Source organism: Dasypus novemcinctus, chromosome 18, assembly GCF_030445035.2.
Source record: "Dasypus novemcinctus isolate mDasNov1 chromosome 18, mDasNov1.1.hap2, whole genome shotgun sequence".
NCBI lineage: Eukaryota > Metazoa > Chordata > Mammalia > Cingulata > Dasypodidae > Dasypus > Dasypus novemcinctus.
The window spans coordinates 54,561,967-54,581,629 of NC_080690.1; the positions used below are offsets into that span (position 1 = coordinate 54,561,967).

General features: G+C 43.5%; 1 pseudogene; it reads left to right on the top strand.

The window, feature by feature from the left end:
- The first annotated feature begins 5,526 nt into the window (after positions 1–5,526).
- LOC101411522 (protein NipSnap homolog 3A pseudogene) lies at positions 5,527–6,375 on the top strand (annotated as a pseudogene).
- The last annotated feature ends 13,288 nt before the right edge of the window (positions 6,376–19,663 follow it).

The window sequence follows — 19,663 nt, forward strand, 5'->3', positions numbered from 1 at the left end:
TGCTTCAGAGTAAACACATGGGGACAAGGGAGAAAGAGACACGGGGGAAAGAGGGAGAAGTATATATATACACACCACACACACAGGGGCAGAGAGCTAGAGACTAGTGCACAAAGACAAACAAGAAGGTAGAGAGGCAAAAAGAGCTCCATGGAGAAAGACAGCCTCAGGAAAAGTGAGGCCCCAACACAGACACACATATATAGACACAGTGCTTCTCAACCACAGGCAGTTTTACCCCAGGTGACATTTAGCAATATCTAGAGGCATTTTTGATTGTCACGACTGGGGGTGTGTGTGGCTCCTATCTAGTGGGTGGAGGCCATGGATGCTGACAAATATCCTACAGTGCACAGGGCAGTCCCCACACCAAAGAACAGTCCAGCCCCCAATGTCACTAGTGCTGAGGGTGAGAAACCCTAGCACAATGTCACTAGTGCTGAGGGACAGGGAAACACAACAAGAAAAGAATTCAGAAAGGCACACCACGGCTTAGACCCAGGGGGAGAGAGGCTGGTACAGGGAAAAGGAAAGTTTGGGGGCCACAGAGAGAACTTAGGTGAGGAACAGACACATGGAAACTGGGACAGAAGAGAGGCAGATACTTAGAGGAAGGCACACTGGGTGCAGAGACTCAAGAGACCAAGGCACCGAGAAAGAGAACGTGCGAGACAGACATTTGGACACTGGCTGACCAAAGGAGGGAGGGGAGAGAAGGAGAGATTGAGAGGGAGGGAAAGAGAGCGAGGGGGGAGGAGGGAGAAGGAGGGGGAGAGAGAGAGAGGGCCATGGAGCGTGCTGTCCCAGCCTCACGCGTAATGGCCCCACTCCCCCGCGCAGACGAGCTGCCACGGCCGTGTCCGGTGGCGCTGCCGGGCCGGGTCGTGGCACCCGGGGCCACGAGCGTCGCACTGCAGCACGGCGACTCGGAGTGGCCCTGGGAGACCTTCCTGCTGCTCTGCTCCCGCGCCCCCCCACCCCCCCGCACCTACAGCTGATGCTACCACAGGCACTCGGCCCCCGCGTGCTGTCACAGCGCAGGAGCTGCTGGTCATCAGCGGGGACGGAGAGGGGCCCCGCGGTCCTGCGCCCCGCGGCTTGGCCCTGAGGACCCAGGAGCCTGGATCTCCCAGCCCCAGGCGGGCATTGAGGTCCCCGCTCCCGCTTCCGCACCCGCTCAACTTTGAGATTTGGGGTTAGAGTCCCGGAGCACCTGGCGGAGCCCGCAGGCCCAGACGCTGACGACCCCTCTCCCCGCCCGGCCCTCGGGCTCCGCGTCCTCGGCCTAAACCCAGGAGAACCTCTTCCACCTGGCGTTCGCCGCCTGGTCCTCCTCTCCCTGGGCGCGCTGGTGGCTTTGGACGGACGCAGCCGGAGCGGTACCTCTGGTGTGTCGGTTCCTGAGCTCCAAGGGAACTGGGTCGGGCTGCCTACAGCCTGGGCGACTTCCCTGGGGTCCGTGGGTTGGTCTGGGCGATTCCCCTGCCCCACAACCTGTGCGCCGCGTTCCTCCCGGCTGTCCCCAGCCCTGCGCTGTGCGCTGTAGCTTCCTTCTGGAGGCATTTCTCCAGCAGCCCACAGTTGAGTCCGAGGCTTTATCAGTGGCTAAGGCTTCCTGCGCAAAAAAGCCGAATTCTGATCCCACCGCTGCGCCTAGCTCACGGTGGAGCATTAGGAAAGCCTCAGTTGCCTTCGCTGTAAAATGGGCGTACTTCCCAGAGTTGCTGTACGGGTTAAGTAGAGGATACACTTAAAGCCTTTAAAACAGCGACTGACCCAGGATGAGTGCTCAGTAAATGTTAGCTGCTGTACTTTGACGGTGACTTCTACCAGATTCGTGGGAACTGGAGTGAAGGTCCACGCCTTTTCGCATTGCCCATTGTGGCAGTCTGAGATTATTTTATGAATCCAAAAAAAGAGAAAGATTATGTTTTTAAACTATTCTTCTGGGTGTGACACCCTTTTGATTATATTGGATTCATGAGGGGGCCCTTGATTAAATTACCCGTTATGAGTGGAGTTGAGTCCCCATACCCTTGATGGGCTGATATATACAGACACTCTGGATCCGGGGAGAGTGTAAATTATAATGTAAACTATGTTCCATGCAGTGCAGCAGTGCTCCAAAATGTCTTCACCAAATGCAATGAATGTGCCACAATGATGAAAGAGGTTGTTGATGTGGGAGGAGTGAGGGGGGGGGAGGGTGCAGTGTGGGGTATATGGGAACATCTTATATATATATATATTTTTTAAAAGATTTATTTATTTATTTATTTATCTCCCCAACCCCCGCCCCCCCCCAGTTGTCTGCTCTCTGTGTCCATTCGCTTTGTGTTCTTTTTTTAAAAAAAGATTTATTTATTCATTTTTCTCCTCTTCCCTCCCCCCCCACCCTGGTTGTCTGTTGTCTGTGTCTATTTGCTGCGTCTTCTTTGTCCACTTCTATTGTTGTCAGTGGCATGGGAATCTGTGTTTCTTCTCTTTTTTTTTTTAAGATTTATTTATTTATTTATTTCTCTCCCCTTCCCCCCCACCTCAGTTGTCTGTTCTCTATGTCTATTTGCTGCGTCTTCTTTGTCTGCTTCTGTTGTTGTCAGCGGCATGGAAATCTGTGTTTCTTTTTCTTGTGTCATCTTGTTGTGTCAGCTCTCCATGTGTGTGGCGCCATTCCTGGGCAGGCTGCACTTTCTTTCGCGCTGGGCAGCTCTCCTTATGGGGTACACTCCTTGTGCATGGTGCTCCCCTATGCGGGGGAAACCCCTGCATGGCAGGGCACTCCTTGCTCGCATCAGCACTGCTCATGGGCCAGTTCCACGTGGGTCAAGGAGGCCCCGGGTTTGAACCGCGGACCTCCCATATGGTAGACAGATGCCCTAACCACTGGGCCAAGTCTGCTGCCCTGTGTTTCTTTTTGTTGTGTCATCTTGTTGTGTCAGCTCTCTGTGTAGGTGGCACCATTCTTAGGCAGGTTGCACTTTCTTTCTCGCTGGGCGGCTCTCCTTAAGGGGCGCACTTCTTGCCTGTGGGCCTCCCCTACGGGGGGGACACCCCTGAGTGGCATGGCACCCCTTGTGCGCCTCAGCACTGGGCATGAGCCAGCTCCACACGGGTCAAGGAGGCCTGGGGTTTGAACCATGGACCTCCCATGTGGTAGGTGGACGCCCTATCCATTGGGCCAAGTCTGCTTCCCTCTTATATTTTGTAATGTAACATTTTTTTGTGATCTATGTATCTTTTTAAAAAAGACAAATAATAAGTAAATAAATAAAACCTAAAAATAAAAATAAAAATTGTACTGATACTTGATTGTAATTGAATTTTATATACAAATATATTTTGCATCAATTTGAAAAAAAAAAGACACGGGAAGAGAGGGAGCTCTGTCGTGTCTGATCCTGGGGCCCGGGTGAGAGATGGACCATTTGTCTGACAGATTACAGCTGACCTGGGGAAGACATTTTAGACTGAAATAGGAAGCCCAGGAAGTAGAGACAGGCAGAGATCAGCGACTGCCTTGCTTCAACACCTGGCAACTGACTTGGTGAGAAAAGAACCTACTATTGGACTCCTTAGGGCCTTGTAACTGTAAGCTTTTACCCCAAATACTCTTTATAAAAGCCAACAAATTTCTGGTACTTTACATCAGTACCGCTTTAGCAAACTAATATACAGCCGTGCTCCAGCTCATCTTTTAAGTCTTTCCCTTAGTTTGTGACCGAAACCCTCCTCAGACCATCCCCCACAGTTGACCAAGATGCCACCAAGTAGAACTCCGTCCCTAAACAGAGTTTCATTTGCATGCAACTGTGCTCCTTGAACCATCATTATCATACAGCGCTGGTCCATTGCTGGGTACAGAGAGTGGCAAGTGTGCAGTACAGAAATTAACTCCATTTGGTCTGCTTCCCACTGTGCTCTTGGCTGCCTCGCAGTTGTGATTGAAAAGGATGCAAGCCATTCCACATTGGAGCCTGTTTGCTATTCTTATTTTGCTTCTCTTCCTCACCAAGACTTAACTGATCTGCACGATCTCTCTTGAATTTATTAACTTAATTTCTTCTATTTTTAATTTGGCTAACCTTGATGCCTCTCTCATCCTTATACAGATTTCAACCCTAAGCAGGTCTTGCCACTCAACACATGTGTTCCTTTCCTGATGTATGTCCTATTTTGGGTGTAGCACATACCTCCTCAATTTCTGTTAAGTTTTCCAACTGCCCCTACCCTTCTCCCCACTTTATGGAAAAGAAGATGGCTGCTTTTTTTTTTGGACAATTTCAGTTTTTTAATAGCTCCTACTCTGGCACACAGTTGGTGAATGATTTTGAACAATATACAGATTCTCTGAATTTTAATTTCTAAAGGAAACACTAAAAGATAAATTAAAATGCCTATCATGCTGGGTTCCAAAGAAAATTAAATGAAAAAACTACTTCAAAGCACATGTCGAGAGCTCAAGAAATCTTAGATAGTGACTCAGAATTAGTTATCTTTTTCCTTTTTTGGATGAGGACATAGAATAAGAAGTAAAATTTACATTGCAACCCTATACACTCATCCATTAATATATATAAACTGAAACGCAAGTTTTATGAAGCAGTATTTATTTCTACTATATAGATGCACACTAATACGTTCCATCATTGCTGAGAAAAATCTCCTTTGTGAATTGTAGATGCAATCAGCCATAGATGCAATCAACTGACTGATGATGTAAATCCATCTATGAAATACCTTCACAGTAACAATCACAGTACTTGCGTGACCAAACAACTGGACACTATAACCTAGCCAAGTTGATACATGACAATAATCATCTCATCACAGGAATGTTGAGGAGAAACTGAGATGGGAAAGTTTACGTTGTATGTCTGTGTGTTGGTTTGAGTCTTTTGTGGACCCCAGAAAATTATGTTCTTAAATTGAACCTATTGTGAACCTTTGATTAGATTAGCTTGCTTCAATAGGGCATAGCCCAAGGTGGGTCTTTAATCCTCTTGCTAGAGTTTTTTCTAAATAGAAAAATTAAAGTGACAGACACAGAGAAAAGGCCACAGAGATGGAGAGAAAGAACCCAGGAAAGAAAAAAAGCCACAGACTGAGCAGCCTAAAGCAGAACAACAACGAGGCCTGGAAGAGAGGAAAGAGATGAGAGGAACTTGCCAAGTGCCTGACTGACCAAAGCTGAGCTCGGGGAGAAAGTGACCCTGGAGGAGAAGGCAGAGACCAGCAGAGCTGCCATTGTGCCTTGCCTCGTGGCAGGAGTCTCGGGTTGTCAGCAGCTGACCTTTGGTGGGACAGCATCTCTGATGATGCCTTGATTTGGACATTTCCACAGCCTCAGAACTTTAAGCTTTTAACGTAATAAATTCCCATTGTAAAAGCCAACCAATTTCTGATATATTGTTTTGGCAGCCTTTAGCAAACTAAATTAGTATGTTTCTACAGTTTAAAATAAAAGTGCAAAAGAGCAAGTAAAGGAGACAATGGCAATTAACACATGATTCTGGACTGGATCTAATCATGGAGGAGAAAAGACTTAAAAGGACGTCAGTGGGATGTATGAAGAAACTGGGACTCGGGAGCTGGAGAAGGAGGAGTCTGGGGAAGAACGTGGGCTGGCTGCCCCTCTCTGCAGCCCTGAAGCCACCCGAGCTCGCTCTCTGAAGTGACCTGACCAGGGCTCTGGCCACACGGCCGCTGGCGCCTCAGGCCCCCGACAGTACAAAGGAACATGCTATGAATTTTGTACTTACTGCCTTAAACCCTCAAAGATGAATGAGTTCCAGTAAAATATTAAGAAAAACTTCCATCTTCGGACAGCTCACTCTGAGTTGGTTGGATACTGGAGTCTAGAATTTGGAGGCAGAATGAATAAAGTGTTTCATATTTGGAGATATAATTTTGCTCCTCGAACTGAGATTTGGAAAGTTGTGGCTGAAAATAAGGAATGGCAAGAAAAATTCCTCACTCCAAATTTGCCATTTATTGGTAAACAAGAGAATGTGATTACTTATCTGGTACTGTGGTACAAAATAGAAAAGCCTCCAAAGGAAAGAGTCAGTGAACTGGTTACTCTTCGAATGAAACCTGGTGGACCAGCTCTGTGGAGTAATGCTTTTTCTAAGGGAAGTTAATGCCCATGTCAACGTAGGCTACTCAAAACTAATTGGAGATTTCCACTCAGAATATGGCACACTCAACAGAGTTCACATTCTTTGGTAGAATGAGAGTCTGGACAGTCATGCACCTGGATGACATGAGTCTCATGAGGATCCCAGAGTTGTGGCAGCTGTTCTGGAAAGTGCCAACTACCTAGTATCCCAGCAGAATATGCTTCTGACTCCTGTGTCTTTTTCACTATCAAAATAGCTTTCCATGGAAACATGAAGCATTTCATGAACCACTTTAAGGTGTAATGCTGATTGTGCCTTTTTTTTTTTTTAAGATTTATTTTATTTATTTCTCTCCCCTTCCCCCCAGTTGTTGTGTGCTCTTCTGTGTCCACTTGTATTCTCAGCGGCACTGGGAATCTGTGTCTCTTTTTGGTTGCATCATCTTGCTGCATCAGCTCTCTGTGAGTACAGCACCACTCCTGGGCAGACTGCACTTTTCCCCCACCGGGTGGCTCAATGCCAGGCACACTCCTTGAGCATGGAGCTCCCCTAGTGGGGGACACCCCTGTGTGGCACAGAACTCCTTGTGCACGGCAGCACTGCACGTGGGCCAGCTCACCACATGGACCAGAAAGCCCCGGGTTTGAACCCTGAACCTCCCATATGGAAGGTGGACACTTTATCAGTTGAACCATGTCCGCTTCCCCTGATGGTGCTTAAATTCTCCCAAGAGGTTCTCACTTTTATTTGAAGGAAATGATAAGTAAATGAGCTATGTCCCTCGCATTATTGAAAGCTATCTCTGTCACCACTTCAGGAAATAGTCTGCTCATTTCTCCCATGGCATTTTGGTATCTGTTATACATTAGAAATAGCTGCCGCTACTTCTATGATCTTCATTTGTCTTTTGTTTCTGAATCTGTCTTCTGTATTTTGTCAGTGCTTTGCTTTATGGCATTTTCTTATACTCACATGATGGTGTCAAATTTTTGTGCTTATGAAAATATTCTTAAATTATTTATATACAATAGCTACCTTTTTTTCATGTGTTTCTCTGAGATTTTTAAGTTTTCCCCCATAGAGTTGCTTTGTGATATCAAATGGATTCATAAAAATATCAGATCAAATGTATTTCTTTACTTTTGAAAAATACAGTATCATCTGTTACTTATATTAATTATAGTTTTGACATTAATTATTAGTCTCTGTAACTTGGAAAATAATATAATTAGGTCTCAGTAGTGAAAAAATCTTTTCAAGACATTGTGGTTAATATGCTGAAATATATTCATTTTTAATTTTATTATTTTTTGTTTCATTTTGGATCACTGTATAGCAAAGTAACTTGGGACATCTATTCATTTTAAAGAGATCTTATGGTTATAGAAATGCTTGCCCTAATAAGAGCCTGTATATCCATTCTGGAAAAAAAAAAAAAAAGAAATTGGAATACAGATTGTAAGCTTTATATCAAAGCTACAGTTCTTAAACTTTGTAACTATACTTAGGGTGATTACATAAGTGAAGATTCTTGTTCTAAGGAAATGTACATGAAAGTATTTTGTGTTCAAGGAGCATGATGTATACAACCCACTCCTCAAATGTTTAGAAAATAGGTAGATAGATGAATGGATTGATAGATTAATAGAATGATGTGCAAAATGTGGCAAAATGTTAAAATTGGTGGTGGGAGATTAGTATGTTGGCGTTTGTATTATTTTTGCAACTATTCTATGAGTTTGAAAGTATTTCAAAATAAAAAGCTTAAGAAAAATTTAAATTAATTAAAATAAAATAACTTTTTAAAAAACTGCCATGTATCTCTCTTACCAAAATTCAACACCTTTTGTCCTCATTAAGCATTTCACTGGGTTTTGTACTTTTTAAATTGGATTACATAGATTTGAAAAACTTTATTCTCACAGGTTTTGCCAATTTATTTGATGATTTTTCAAAGAGATGGAGTTTTGGTGTTCCCAGCCCACCATCTTCACTAACATCTTCCTTTTACTGTTTTTTAATGAGGTTTGAGGAAAAGTGTGTATTCCATCTGCATTTGAGTCCTTACATATGCCCTTAAATTCATCAATTCCAACTATAAGTTTCAAGAGTTCACCTTTTTGAGTTAGTTTTTTTCATCTCACAGCACCTCAATTTACATTTCTAAAAGGTTAAATTTTAAAACATTCCAAATGATAAAATTAACATGCAAATTTCAGCAAGTTTAGAAAATAAAAAATAAGCAAAAGGAAAAAATAGACTATAATTGCACTATCCAGATAGCAATACTTTACAAATACTTGATTACGGGGGAGTGGGTATAGCTTAGTGGTTGAATTCCTGCTTTGCATGTACGAGGTCCGGGGTTCAATCCCTGGTACCTCCTGAAAAAGAAAAGAAAAAAACATACTTGATTATGGCCTCCTTAATTTTTCCATATACATGTCAGGTGTCCTCCCTTCTCTGGACCCATCATCTATGCTGAAATATGGCTCCTTGAGTTCTCATGAAGAGCCTCCTTCCACCAAAGGATGAGTGAAGATGAGATTCAAACAGTTAGTTTTTATCATATCCCCACAGCAAACAACTCACAAATTCTTTTTTTAAATGTATTTTTTATTTATTTTTAAAGATAAATAGATCACACAAAATTAAAAATACAGAAGGTTCCCATATGGCTCACTCCCCACATCCCAGAAATTCTTAACAGACATTTATTTCCTTCATATGCTTTTTCCTTCCATGTTGCCAGTGGGGATTTTTTTTTTTTTATAAACTGTAGGCTTTTTTATTCAGTTACGAGGTAGACAGATGAACATGGAAGGCTGTTTCATTTACTTCCCCAAATTCATATTCCACTTCATTCATCCATCCCACACTGCTAAAAATCTTAAAAGAAATAACCAAGGTTGTCAGAAAGTTTTTCGCCAGTGGGGATTCTTTATGGCAGTGTTTGTTGTCTCATTCTCCTAGACTTCCTCTCCCTTTCAAGATGCCCTTAAAATTTCTCATCTCTTTTTTCTTAACATCTTTACTGAGATAAAATTCACATTACATAAAATTAACTCCTTCCCCCCCAAAAAAGCATTCCCCTTCTCCCTCCCCATTCCACTTCTCCCTCCCCTCCCCAAATATCCTCTAATCCACTTTCTAGCTCTGCGAATTTGCTATTTCTAGTCATCTCTTACAAGTGATATCACACAATAGCTGTCCTTACACACCTTGCTAATTTCACTGAGCATAATGTTTTCAGGGTTCTTCCATGTTGCCTCATCAGCTCTGTCCCAGCTCTTGTCATCAAACATCCCTTCAGTCACTCCTCAAAAGTGGTAAAAATTATTTCCACTCACATCTGTTGATCAGAGGATGTAAGAGAGAAATTTCATTGTTACTCTAGGTGGTCATGATTCTAGCATAGGGATTCTGTCCCTATTCTAGAAGTGAGACAATATTTTTTTATATTTGGCTAGAAATTTCTCACATATTATGCTCTGATTCATATACATACTTTACAGTTAGATGAGCTGAACTCTGTATTATATGAGAACTTTGTTGTAAAGGCCAAGTGAAGTGACTTGAGAGGGTGTGGCAATAAATAATCGTATCCTGATTACAACTGTGAGACACAAACTGTGGGTAGGTAAGTATAGAGAATTAAAAACACAGAGCAAAACTGTTACCGCATAGGCTGGAGTCAGCAGGATATTTTGATTGAACACAAACAGCAGAACTGAGAGCATCCTTGAAAGAGGCTGAAGGAGGCTGAAGGGGTAACCAAGATCCCCAGTTCCTGTCCCTGCTTTGCTTTGGTAAGTCTTTGGGTTAGGAAGGGTCATGGAGCAGTTGGAGTTGGTGAGACCTGTGAAGTAGATAATGGGGTCATGTAAGCAAATAATAGAAACTTCCATGTACTGAATACATATCACGTGCCAGGAATGTGTTGAGTGCTTCACATACATTTTTTTCTATTTTCCTGTTTTCCAAAATGCAGCCATTCTTGAACTTTCCAACAAAGTTCCTAATGAAGTCGCCATCTGTATGACACTTGTATTCCTATTTTCCATGATATTGTTCTTTCAATTGTCTCGGGTTTTTATTATTTTTTATACTTAAACCTATTTCAAAAATGGATCTACGGAAGACTTCTACCCATGGAAAACTAGTATCACTCACCAAAAAGAAGATAATCTAAATATAGTTAGTGGGAAAATAAAAACAATACTTACAAATTCTAACAAGATGATGCTGCCTGCTGGTAGACTCTGAGCCACACTTCTCCCCAGTCTACTTTCCAAAAATTGTGAGTGAATGTTAACTATGGATTGTTACCCAGCCATGGTATTCTTCTATGTGGGCAGGACTGAGAGAGAATTCAGAAGAGAGTAACTTTCTCACACAGAATAAATGTCATTTAATCCCATGTGATTGTATGAGCTAAACTCATTTTATATGTCTTAGAAAATTTCTGCAGAATAGGACTCATCTCCATATATCACATACAAGGGATCTGAGATTGATAGCTGAAGTGGTTTGCCAGTGGTTAGGGCATCCGTCTACCACATGGGAGGTCCGCGGTTCAAACCCGGGGCCTCTTTGACCTGTGTGGAGCTGGCCCATGCACAGTGCTGATGCACACAAGGAGTGCCATGCCACGCAGGGGTGTCCCCCACGGAGGGGAGCCCCACGCACAAGGAGTGCGCCCGGTAAGGAGAGCCGCCCAGCACGAAAGAAAGTGCAGCCTGCCCAGGAATGGTGCCACACACATGGAGAGCTGACACAACAAGATGACGCAACAAAAAGAAACACAGAATCCCCTGCTGCTGACAACAACAGATGCGGACGAAGAAGAAAATGCAGCAAATAGACACAGAGAACAGACAACCAGGGTGGGGGATGGGGGGAAGGGGAGATAAATAAATAAATAAATCCTTTAAGAAAAAAGGACTATTTCAGAATTTCCCAGCCTCAACTCTATTGACATTTTGGGCTGATAAGTCGTTGTGGGGAAAGTTATCCTGTGCATTATAGGACGTTGAGCAGCATCCCTGGCCTCTAACCCAAAAGACGTTCTCTCCTCCAGTTGCATCGTCCCGGGGTGGGAGGCAAATTATTGCCATTGAGAACCATTGGAATAACCGAATAGCAAACTGTGGGAAGTGCATGGATGCCACTTAGCTTCTGTAATTAGAATGAAGAGCTGGGATTGTTTTTCTGTCCAACACTGATTTGTTTTCTTATTGTTTCAGTTTCATTCTCTTTGACTCTGGGCTGACTTCCTGTATTGGAAAGGCAACATGGCTTTTAAGAGCTGAGTTTCATAGCTCACACTCCTCGGGAAGGACTGATTGACTCTCTTTTCTAACCTCAGTTTAAAAAAAATCCTTGAGAAGGCAATTGGGTCTCAGGGTCATGCAAGCAAAACCCAGCTACATCCATGGGGACTTGAATGTAAAGGGAGAATGAGCAGCTCCCAAGGGGAATGGTTCTATTCCTTTGTTCAGGGGGAGGTATGTTCAGCAGACAAGTGTTTGCTACCAAATTATAGACCACAGCCTAAGAGAAAACGCCCAAGAGACTGATGCTGATGGGGAGATCGTGGGACATCTGGTAAAGGAGAATGCTGGGGTCATGGAGCCCAGGGGTAAGGCAGGGAACTTACATGCCCAGGAAGACATGACTCTGTTTGCTAGATCCAAGTGAAGGATGTTCAACATCCCCTCCAGAGACAGGTAAGACAACTGGAAAGAAAGAGAAGAATATCCAAATATAGCCATCTGCCCAGGAAATAAGCATCCACCACTTGCAGTGTTCAGGGAGAGGGTAGAGACCACATTGGCTGGAAGGCTGTGAAGGGACCCTTGGTTTTCAAATAATTATAACTTTGGATTTTAGTTGTACCCAGTCACTAAAAACTTCTTTTTCCACTCAAAGTTGGAATTATTGGTGATACACAAAAGAATTAAGAAGTTGGAGATGAGATTATTAGCTTTATTCTTGATAGAGCTATTAGAATATATGAATTAGAGATAGGAGGGGTCTTCAATTTGGCCAAGGCAGCAAGGCACAAGACAGAGACAAGATGGGTGGCAGTAATTCTTAAAGAAGAAAAGGAAAGAGAAGTACCTGGCCTTAGTCTCATCCCTTATTTTCCTTAGACTATTGGTTATCAACTGGGACAATTATGCCACCCAACATCATTTGGCAATGTCTGGAGGCACTTTTGGTTGTCACAACAAGGGGGAATGGTCCAGGCATCTGGTGGGGAAGGATCAGGGAATCTGCTAAACATCCTACAATGCACAGGTAGCCCCCATCCCAATAAGAATTATCCAATCTGAAATGTCAGTAGTGCTGAGGTTGGGAAACCGTGCTCTAGACTAATTTTAATGGTGAAGACCATACTCTACCCCCAATCCCTGAAACCTCTTATTACTTGAAACATATTCCCAAACCAGTGGGCCATTCAAGATATGTTTCATAATGAGACTGGTTGCCTAACTCGGCATTACCAGGCTACTTTTAAGATCACTTGTGGGAGTTTTCCCTTTATTTTGAAGTTCAATTTGTCTCTAGTTTCCCAATTTGATTCCTTCAAAGCCATAGGAATCTGATTGCTCAAGGGGTTTCTTCACGACTTCTGAACTTTGGACATCAGTGTGGTCTCTGATACAGCTAGGTGGGAGAGCTGGGTTGAGAGGAGGAGGCTGTAATAAATTGCAACTAATTCCCTGACTGTGTCTGTGATACTGAAAATTAGAAGGTAAAACTACTCAGAGAATCTTACGAACCAATATTTAATTCTTCCTCCATTATTTGCTTAACTACCCAAGAACTTTCTTACCTCAACCTTTTTCTATGCCCAAAACCAGCTCCAATGGCCACTTTAGGTTTCTCTCCCTGTTCCATATTCTTTCAATATTCCTCCATTCTTCACTCCATATTCTCTCCTTAGATTCCTTTTTCATGGACCACATTGTACCAACCACCACTTCCTCCTCAGCTTGAGAATTTCCTGAGTTTCTGAACTACATAGAGACGCTATAATGGGGTGTATGAGCTGAGAGTAGATGGAGAGACATTGGTTTATAGTGGCTTGTGCTGTGACCTTACTTTGCATCCCATCCTGACTACCCACCATAGTCTTAAATTATACTTTCAATTTCTAATATTTCCCATGCTTTGTTCTGTTTCTTATCTCAGCTCCTGCTTTTCCAAGGAACATGAAGAAATGATGACAGGTAGGCAACCCTGGTCAATAGGTGGTGGAGATACATGTGTATATGTTTGTATGGTTTGTGTATGGTGAGTTTTCACCTGAATGTATGCATGCCTATATCTTTGTGCTGTACATTGTGTGATTTCATGTGCATTTGTAAGCATGTGTTTGTATATGTATATGCTTGTGTTCATGTATGTTTGTGTGAATATGAGCATGCATGTGTGTGTATGTAGACCTAAACCCTGGAGCCTAGAGATGAAGAAATGACCACATCTTTTCCCTCTCAGATGCATCTACAGTATGAAGAGTGGCTCGGCTGCCTGCCTTGGTGAGTTTCCTCTTGGATGTTTCCTCTTCAGCCACTCCCTCAGTCCATGCTTTTCATCACCGCCCCGCCCCACCCCCAGTTTTGCCAATGGTTTGGGTCTCTGCTTTCATCCACCCCCAGCTCTTCCTCTACTTTCCAGAAGAACATGGTATAGACTCCTCTATGCCTTTTTCTGGCTTTGGGACTATTGGCCCATGTTTTTTCTTGTCTGAGTACATTTTCCATCCAGAGGCAACCTCCAGTTATCAGCCAGCAAGGAACTGAAGTCCTCAGTCTAGCAGCCACAAGGAATTGGATTTCACCAACCACCTCTTGAGTGAACATGGAAGCAAAGCCCTAGTTTAGCTGACACTTTGACCATATCTTTCAGACACCCAGAGCCAGAGCATCTGTCCCTGCAATATCATTTAGGACACCTCCAAGTCCCAAAAATGCCCCCACACACTTCCCTTCTTCCCTCTCCCTGCCCTCAGCAACTACTGTGGCCACTGTCTCCACATCAGTGATACAATTTCTTCCATTGCTAGAGTCACAATAGTTCTATAGTAGAATACCAATAAGTCCTCTAATCTATATTTTATTCCTCTATTCTGTGGACCCTGGGATGGTGATGTCCACTCCACCTCTAAATTGAGAGGAGGCTTAGATCCCACATGGCTGATGGGTAGGATGGGTAGTGCAGTTGTAGGCACTTTCAGTTCCCTGGTGTAGTGGTTGACCATCTTTACCTCCCTGTTAGCTGACCTGGGTAAGTCCAACAAACCGGAGTAGGAGTTGCAACTCTGTTGAGGCTCAGTGTCCAGCTGGCACATGACCAGTCCAGAAATTAAAGTCTCCTCAGTATGCACCTATCCCAGTGCCAACTACAGGTTCAGTAAAAGTGACAGAGAGGCTTGTGTAGAAAGGACACATGTCCAACTCCATCACACTCAGGGACACAAATTCCAAAGTAGGGCCCACTGACAAGGTACTGAATTCCAGAGCCATCTGCCATGACCACAGGACCTTGCAAACCCCATTCTTGGATTTCTAACTAGGAGTGGAAATGCTGAGTCAAAAGGTAGATGTATTTTAAATTTTATTAGAAACTTCCAAACAGTTTTCCAAAATGATTGAGCCATTTCTCGTTTCCTTATTACATGTGTTTTATGCCCTTCCATTTAGAATTAAAGTAATTACTAACAATGCAGGACCTACCTCTGTTATTTTTCTATTTGGTGTTAGTAAGTCTTTTACCTTTTTTTTGACATTCATTTCCTCATTACTGCCCACTTTTGTGTTTTGTAAGGTAGTGAATCATTTAGAATCACTTCTCCTTGCCTTGTGTGTATATTTCTAAGCTATTTTCTTTTGGGTTACCATGGAGTTTATATTGAACATCCTAAATTCATAACAGTTTCATTTGACTTGATACCAACTTAAATTCAGTAGCATACACAAACTGTTTCTAGACCTCTCCCCACTTGTGTTGCTATTGTCACAAATTGCATCTTTATACATTGCATGCTCCAAACTATTAATACATAATCATTTTAATGCTATTTTTAGGTTATACAAGAAATTAAAAGGGACTTACAAACCAAGAATACAATAATACTGGTATTTATATTTACCCACGTAGTCATCAGAAATCCTTATTTCTTCATACGGTTCAAGCTACTGTTTAATGTGCTTTCCTTTTAACACAAAGAATGCCCTCTGCCATTTCTTGTAGGAAAGGTCTAGTGGTAGCATACTTCCTTAGCTTTAAAAAAAGGAATGCTTTAATCTCTTCTTCAGTTTGAAGATGAGTTTTGTTGGATAAAGAATTATTGGCGTTTGATCAGGAAGCGGACTTGGCCCAGTGGTTAGGGCATCCATCTACCACATGGGAGGTCCGCGGTTCAAACCCCGGGTCTCCTTGACCCATGTGCAGCTGGCCCATGCGCAGTGCTGATGCGCTCAAGGAGTGCAGTGCCACACAGGGGTGCCCTGCATAGGGGAGCCCCATGCACAAGGAGTGCGCCCCGTAAGGAGAGCCTCCCTGCTCGAAAGAAAGTGCAGCCTGCCCAAGAATGGCACCGCACACACGGAGAGCTGACACAACAAGATGACACAACAAAAAGAAACACAGATTCCCATGCCGCTGACAACAACAGAAGCGGACAAAGAACACACAGCAAAATAGACACAGAGAACAGACAACTGGGGCGGGGGAAGGGGAGAGAAATAAAATGAAAATAAATCTTTAAAAAAAAAATTATTAGTTCAGGGAGCAGATGTGGCACAAGAAGTTGAATTCCTGCCTCCCACATAGGAGACCCCAGGTTTGGTTCCCAGTGCCTCCTAAGAAAACAAAAACAAGCAATAAGCAAAACAAATGAAAAAAAAAAACAGCTCGGGTGCTGAGTTGTCATCCTGGGGAGCTCTGTCACCTTCCAGAGTGGAAAAGCAACAATCCTCCAAGTGCAACAGCAAAGACCAGTGAAGAAGGATGGTCCAATGATGGGCACTTGATACTGATGACTGTGCTTATGAGCCTGCGTGCTTAAAATTTCAACTTGGCCTAGAGCTGCAGGGTACCTAAGAGCTACCTCCTGAGATCCTCCATGTTGCTCAAATGTGGCCTCTCTAAGCCAAACTCAGCATGTAAATGCATTACCTTCCCCCCAGTGTGGGACATGACTCCCAGGGATGAGCCTCCCTGGCACCAAGGAATTACTACCAAGCACCAGCTGGTGATGCAACCAGAAAAAGACCTTGAATAAAAGGGGGAGATGGGAAAGACAAATGAGTTTATATGGCTAAGAGACTTCAAAATGAGTCAGGAGGTCATCAGAGGGATTGTGCTTATGCACATCTCAGCAGGATCTCAGAGATAGCCAAAGTAGGTACAACCCCAAGTAGTGGCACTCCTGAGGGCTACTGAGACACCCAGGTCCTACAGTCATGACAGATGGCTTTGGAGTTCAGTGTCTTGCCAGTGGGCCCTACTTTGGAATTTGTGTCCCTGAGTCTGATGGAGTTGGACTCAGATGTGTCCTCTCTACACATGCCTCTCTGTCACTTTTAGTGAACCTGTGGTTGGTGCTGGGGTTGGTATATTTTCAGGAGGCTTTACTCTCTGGACTGTCCATGTGCCAGCAGGGCCCAGAGCCTCAGCAGAGTTGCAACACCTACTCTCTGGTTTATTGGACTTACCCAGGTCAGCTAACAAGGAGGTAAGGATGGTCAACCACCACACCAAGGAACCAAGAGAGTCTACAGCTGCAAGCAGGAGAATCCCACCCATTCGCCATGTGGGATCTAATACCCTCTCAGTTTAGAGGTGGAGTGGGCCTTACCATCCCAGAATTCACAGGATGGAGGAATAAAATATGGATTAGAGTAGACTTACTGGTATTCTACTATAGAATTATTGCGACTCTAGAAATGGAAGAAATTATAACATTGATATGAAGACAGTGGTCACAGGAGTTGTTGAAGGCTGGGAGAGGGAAAAAAGAGATGTGATATGGGGCATTTTCCGAACTTGGATTGTCCTAAATGATATTGCAGGGACAGATGCTGGACATTATATATCCTGCCATAACCCACTGAATGGACTAGGGGAGAGTGTAAACTACAATGTAAACTATAATCTGTGCTGTGTAGCAGTGCGCCAAAATGTATTCATCAAATGCAATGAATGTTCCACACTAATGAAAGAGGTCGTTGATGTGGGAGAAGTGGGGGATATAGGGTGTGGGGTATATGAGGATCTCTTATATTTTTTAATGTAACATTTTGTGTGATGTATGTATCTGTTCTTAAAAAAAAAAAAAAGATGATAAATATTTTAAAAGAAAGAAAAAAAACTCAGGGAATCCAATGTGGAACTTATGAGGTCCCAGGTTCAATCCCTGGCCTGTGGTACCTAAAAAAAAAAAGTATTATTGGTTGACAAATTTTCTTACAGCACTTAATTTCTTTTTTTCTTTTTCTTTTTTTCTTTTTTTGTCTTTATTTATTTTTTAATGTTACATTAAAAAAATATGAGGTCCCCATATACCTCCCCACTCCCCTCACCCTACTCCTCCCATAACAACAACCTCCTCCATCATCATGGGACATTCATTGCACTTGGTGAATACATCTCTGAGCACTGCTGTACCACATGATCAATGATCCACATCATAGTTTACACTCTCCCCCAGTCCACCATGGGAGGACACACAATGTCCAGTAACTGTCCCCACAGTACCACCCAGGACAACTCCAAGTCCTGAAAATACCCCCACATCACATCTCTTCTTCCCACTCCCCACCCTCAGCAGCCATCATGGCCACTTTCCCCGCCTCAATACCACATTTACTTCCATCACTAATCACAACAATTCCAGAATAGAGCATCAGCAAGTCCACTCCAATCCATGCTCCACTCCTCCATTCTGTAGACCCTGGGATGGCTATGTCCACTCCACCTCTGTATCAAGAGGGTACTTAGATTCCACTTGGATGATGGATGCAGTTCTCCTGTTTGCTGTTGTAGGCACTCTTGGCTCCCTGGTGTGGTGGTTGACCTTCTTCATCTCCCTGTTAGCTGGCCTGGGTAAGTCCAATAAACCAGAGTGTAGGAGTTGCAAGTCTGTTGAGGCTCAGGGCCTGGCTATCACATGGACAGTCCAGAGATTCAGACCCCCTGAGTATACACTAAACCCCAGCACCAACCACAGGTCCAGTAAAAGTGACAGGAGAGGCTTGTAAACAAAGATCACATCTGAGTCCAACTCCATCACACTCAGGAACACAAACTCCAAAGTAGGGCCAACTGACATGGCACTGAAGTCCGTTTGCCATGACCATAGAACCTGTGGGTCTCTATAGCCCTCAGAAGAACCAATACCTGGGGTTGTATCTACTTGAACTGTCTCTGGGACTCTGCTGAGGTGTGCATAAGGGCAACCCCTCTGATGACCTTCCGGCTCTTTTTTGGAGACTCATAGCCATATAAACTCATTTGTCCTTTCCATTTCCCCCTTTTATTCAAGGTCAAAAAGCATTTTTAACTCCTGATATTACATGTAGGCTGAGATATTCTGCTGGTCTGAGTTAACCCTTTTTTTCATTTTTTTTCTATCTGGTTGCATCATCACATTTTTGGAGCATTTCCTCATCATGCAGGGGAGGTCTGTATCCTTTTTCTTTTTTCTTTTTTTATCCAGGAATCCTGAGGATCGAATTTGGGTCCTCCATATGGTAAATGGGAACTCAATTGCTTGAGCCACAGCTGCTTCCCTCTTACAGCGTTTTAAACATGTCATCCCACTGCCTTCTGGCCTCCATGGTTTCTGATGCATAACTGATACTTAATCTTATTGAGACTCCCCTATATATGATGAGTTACTTTTCTCTCTTGTTGCTTTCAAGATTCTTTCTTTTTCCTTGTCATTCATCAGTTTATGGTGTGCTTCATTATGGATTTTATTCATATTTCTTGTTTTTTCCTTTTTTTAAAATTTTTTTGTCTTTATTCATTTTTTAAATACTACATTCAAAAAATATGAGGTCTCCATATACCCCCCACCCCCCTCACCCCACTACTCCCCCCATAGCAACATTCTCCTCCATCATCATGAGACATTCATTGCATTTGGTGAATACATCTCTGAGCATTGCTGCACCTCATGGTCAATGGTCCACATCATAGCCCACAGTCTCCCACGTTCCATCCAGTGGGCCATGGGAGGACCTACAATGTCTGGTAATTGTCCCTGTAGCACCATCCAGGACAACTCCAAGTCCCAAAAATGCCTACACATCTCATCTCTTCCTCCCATTCCCCATACCCAGCAGCCACCATGGCCACTTTCTCCACACCAATGCCACATTTTCTTCGATTACTAATCACAATAGTTCATGAACAGAATATCAGTAAGTCCACTCTAATCCATATTCTATTCCTCCATCCTGTGGGCCTTGGATTGGTTGTGTCCATTCCACATCTATGTCAAGAGGGGCTTAGGAGGAGTTCTTGCG